At 47.4% G+C, this 5000-nt stretch overlaps 1 protein-coding gene across 1 annotated transcript in view; it reads right to left on the bottom strand.

Annotated features, from left to right (window-relative positions):
- The window catches only part of grip1 (glutamate receptor interacting protein 1), a 202887-nt gene that overhangs the window by 98442 nt on the left and 99445 nt on the right, over window positions 1-5000 (bottom strand). The window lies entirely within an intron of this gene.

The raw sequence follows: 5000 nt of genomic DNA, 5'->3' as shown, positions 1-5000 counted from the left end.
CAGAGAAAATGTATTCAAGAGCCAGAGAGAGAGAGAGAGAAAGAGACAGATAGATAGAGATGGAGAGGTGAAGACAATAGAGAGAAAAAATCTATGCGAGAGAGAGAAATTCAAAAAGAGAGAGAAAAGGAAAGAAAGAAAAGAGAAAGCAACAGAGAGAGAGAGAGAGAGAGAGAAAGAGAGACAGAACTGCTGAGAGAAGCACAGCCCTGTGGGAGAGAAAGTTCCGCCGGGTTCCGCTGCAGCATTTATTACGACTGTCTCACACGGAGGCTGAAATATGGAGTGACAGGGCTGCACTCCTCCACCCCTCCCTCCTCTTTCATCCTTCTCTTCCTACCCTCACTCACCCCATGAGAGACCCCCACATTCACGAACACACGCACGCCACACCGATGCCAGCACTGTGGAAGCCTCCCACTCACTTAAATCATTACAATAACACCTTAGCAAACAGTGGGGAGGAGAGACCTGTAGACTACACACACACACACACACACACACACACACACACACACACACACACACGCCAGGTTGAATCAGTGCAGCACAGCTCCACTCCAGCATGGGGAGACGTGAGGGTGTGGCTGCAGGCTTGGCGCAGCACTAGTATACAACACTGAAATGAGCATCTGCACACACACCCAGCCCAGCGCTGGCCCAGAGTTGGCCCTGACGTGGCTGGGATCTGGGCCAGGTGACAGGGTGCTTTAGATGGGCCGCTTGAAGGATGGCGCTGATTGAATAGAGCTGAATGAATTGTGCGTGTGTGATTCCTCTCAGAGCGTTCAGTTGGCTAGTCTTTTAATCACTTAATGTTGTATAGCACACAGGGAGGTGAACAAATGGGTCTCCATACACCCAGCAGCAAGCAAACAAACCACTAACAGTCTGCAGCCGACTCTGGCTCCGATCAGGCCCAGATGTGCCAGTTTTAGTGTCCAATCGGTCACAGCGCATTACAGGATATAGGAGATTGGGCGAAATATCTGACTGATCTTCCATGACCTTCCTTCTCAATCCGCACGTGACACCCAGTAGCTTGACCTCCAGCTGACGTATGAGGGAGCCTCTCAGAATCGCTGAGTCACTCTGTGTCGCACTCTGCCCTTAGCCCCCCCCCCCTCTCTCTAGATGCCGCTATGCTAACCGCTAGTGCTACAATTATGTGTAGGAGTTCATAACTGCACAGGGCTTTGGGCTGCTACTACCCCCATCCCCACTCCACGTCCATGGCCAATTGCTAGGCGCAGAGCACTGATCGCTAATCTCTCCACACTAATTGCGGCTCGTTGCTCTGGCGCCACTGTGCAGGACGGCGAGGCCATTTTGGGCCAGCGCTTTGCATCACAGCAACGACTGGCTCTCGAACTATGCACCACACACACCACAAACACACACCACAAATACACACAAACACACACAAAATCATCTACTTCCTGCCCACCAGCAGCTGCGGTCCGGCTCCCACGATCTGACCGGCCTCCCATGCTGCATGTTAGCCACAGCTGCGCGACAGGGTGAGGCTGTCAGCTGGACTTAGCCTTGGCAACTTAGCGTGAGAAAAGGACCATTAGGGGGTTTTGGATAAGAAGTTCAACTGGCAGCGCGGCGTAAAAAAGTAATGACTGTGGGAGATTATCTTTTTTTTTGTGATGGCAATATGGGAGAGCGGTTTCATGAACGGCTTCCTCTTTTGACTTTTTATCTTCCTCGCGTTCTCTCTGAAGAGGAAGATGAAAGATGGGAAGAGAGAGAAAAAGGCCGGGGTGGTTTAAGAATCTAAAACAAACACCTGATTCTTTTCAGCTTTGGCTCCCCCCCCACACACAAACACCTTTCCCCTCATGTTCTTTCGCTCGCTCTGTCGAAGAGTTTTTCGAGGTGTGAGGAGAAAATCCTGAAAATCCACCCGACTCGACTTCACCTGCGGCTCCTTCTCCTGCCTCTCGTCCAATCAGGGAGAGCTGGGAGAGTGGGGGGTGGGGTACGGTGGGGTGGGGGTGTGCGGCTGTAACCCCAGTCCACCAGCAGAGAGAGTGCGAGGAGCCATCCCTCTGTCCTGCCATATATATATTTAACCAGCACTCTGAAAAATTCAACACGGCTACCCGCTCAGAATGCATTAGTGGTCTTTGGAGAAAGAAAGAGACAGAGCGAGAGAGGGAGAGAGAGAGAGAGATGAGGATAAATAAGGAGTAAGAGAAAAGATAGAGGAGGCCAGAAATCTCAAACAGAGACGGAAATAAAGAGCTGATTTGTTCCTCCTCCTCCAGGAAGTCATATTTAATGCAAAGCTCCTTTAAAAGAGCGGAGATGATTTATTTGGCAAATAACTCACAGAGGCTCTGGCGTCTAGCGAGTCTTACAAGTGGAATCAGCCTATCGAATGAGTAAAAACACCAAGAAGACCTGGGACAAACAGGGCCGTCAATCCCCAGTTATTAACGCTGAGACCAGAGGCAAACAGCAAGAGCAGGGGCCATCAGGAGACAAGAGTGACCAGCAGAGAGCAGAGAGATGGGGCAGAGGGGTCTCAACGGAGAGACTCAAAGTCTATGCCACATAGAAAACATGAGAATCATGCAGATGCAACACAAGTGTGTCTTGGCCATTTTACACACACCTACTGCCTGTACGCCGCGCACACACACACACACACACGCACACACATAAATAAATACAAAGACAGACAATGCCATATACAAACTTGTAACATATATGTTGGAGAAAAGGCAGGGGCAGTAGGCGTCACATTTCAACTGAAAAACCAGAGGTCAGTCAAAGACGAATGATTCCCACAGAATCGATGGGGCCTCAATAGCAACTTGAGAATCTCTGCAGAGCTGGAACATATACGTGACTGAAAATAACAAATGGCAAACAACAACACACAACAGTAACACCATAGACCAGGGGTGGGCAAACTGCGGCCCGCGGGCCGAATCCGGCCCGCCAAGCACTTTCATCCAGCCCGCCGAGCATTTCATTTGGTTATCAGGCTGCTCGCTATTTTTTTTCCTGCGATAGAGGCGACGTTGGTTTTACTTTAGCTTTAGCTTTACTGCAAACTGCTTTTCACCCCCTTAGAGAACGTTTACAATGTCAATGTCAAAACATCATGTTAAATAGAGATAACATCATGTTAAACGAAGTTAACTCTTAGTTATCTCCTTTGCAGCAAATCTAACGTGAACATTATGCGATCCATTTAATTGGGAACGCGTCTGCACTCACGAGAGGGAGAGAGAGCCACAGGTTCTGGCTTGTCATTGTTGATAATGTCCTCCTTTTCTTTAATAATCTCCTTTTTATAAGAAACTTTTAAAAGGAAATCATGAAGGCAACAGTAGTTCCCACTACTGACCATTTAAAAACTGTGAGAGGGCCCAGCCGTTAGGTACAGCACTAAATATAAGCCGAGCAGGCAGAAGATCAGTGAGAAATAAACGTGAATTAAAGCTGACTGTCTTAAGCGATGGTGCACAATTTATACATTTTGTTAAACAACATAAAATTAGCAGTATTTTAAGCAATTCATATTTTTTAAAAGAAATACTTTTCATACTAAATTATAGGCTATAACTATTTTTTTATTATGGTGTGTAATTAAGTGGGCCCGTCACCAATTTTCAAAAACCCAATGTGGCCCTTTGACAAAAAAAAAAGTTTGCCCACCCCTGCCATAGACACACACAAACACACACAAAAACACTCTCAACATAATGCCGCACACACATACTGTACACAGTCTCACTTCCTCGACATCATGACACACACACACACACACACACCACACACACACACATCCCCATCTCTGAGTCTCACAGTGGTTATCCTCCATTAAGTGGGCTGATTATGGGTGTGTGAGCGGAGACAGCTCTCTGATGGCTCTCTCGCACCGTACGCATCTTTCCCAGTTATGCCAGCCCACAGTGTGCCACCACCGTCTCCCATCACCCATTTATTTGTCACCCACCCCACAACACACACACACACACACACACACCCATCACCCATTTATCACCCCACACACATACATATCACCTCTTTCTTTCTCACACCCACAGAAAAACAAGCAGTTATTTTTTTCTGTCAAGTGTTAACATCTCCATTGGGCCAGACAGCAGATGTGTTGTGCCAAAGCCTGTGTCAGTGTCTGTTGCGTGTGTGTGTATGTGTGTGTGCTGTAACTTGTTCTGTTCTGTGTGCTGTGCCAAACTTGTTCTGTGTCAGTATCTGTAAGGTGTGTGTGTGTGTGTGTGTGTGTATGTGTGTGTGTACTGCATGTGTGTGTGTGTGTGTACTGTATGTGTGTGTGTGTGTGTGTGTGTGTGTATGTGTGTGTGTATGTGTGTGTGTGTGTGTGTGTGTGTGTGTGTGTGTGTGTGTGTGTGTGTGTGTGTGTGTGTGTGTGTGTGTGTAGCAGTGAGGTCAGTGTGATTTGTGAGAAGTGGCTCCAGCCAGCCCAGCGCTCGTTTATCTGCCCGCGCCGCTGAAGAGATCGCCGCAACAACACACATCACGCTCGGAATTCTGCTGCTGCATTGGAATGTTTCAACTGAGGATCCTTCCAAGAAACCACTATCTATTGCCCTCAGCTATACACAGACAGACAAACACACACACACACACACAAACACACACACACACAAATTCAAATTCACAACATAGTCTTCTAATTAATCTCACACACTCACAAACACAAACAGATATCAGTAATCCTGTTTAAACCACAAATACACACAGACACAGTCCTGGACTGCAATGCCTGTAAACAGCACAAACAAAATAGGCATAATCAGACAAATTTGTGCATGCTCACACACACACACACACACACACACACACACACACACACACACACACACACACAAACACACTGAAGCGGATGGCAGCAGAGTTTTTTTCTCTTTGTCCTCATTAGGGTTCATAAATCTTTCAGTTAATCCCCTTAGCGGAAGCATTAGCCATCACAACATACTTGCTGATGGGGGAGT

This window comes from Alosa alosa, chromosome 23 (assembly GCF_017589495.1).
Source record: "Alosa alosa isolate M-15738 ecotype Scorff River chromosome 23, AALO_Geno_1.1, whole genome shotgun sequence".
NCBI classification, from domain to species: domain Eukaryota; kingdom Metazoa; phylum Chordata; class Actinopteri; order Clupeiformes; family Clupeidae; genus Alosa; species Alosa alosa.
Note: the sequence above shows the minus strand (reverse complement) of the source record. Positions and strands in the feature narration are given on the sequence as shown.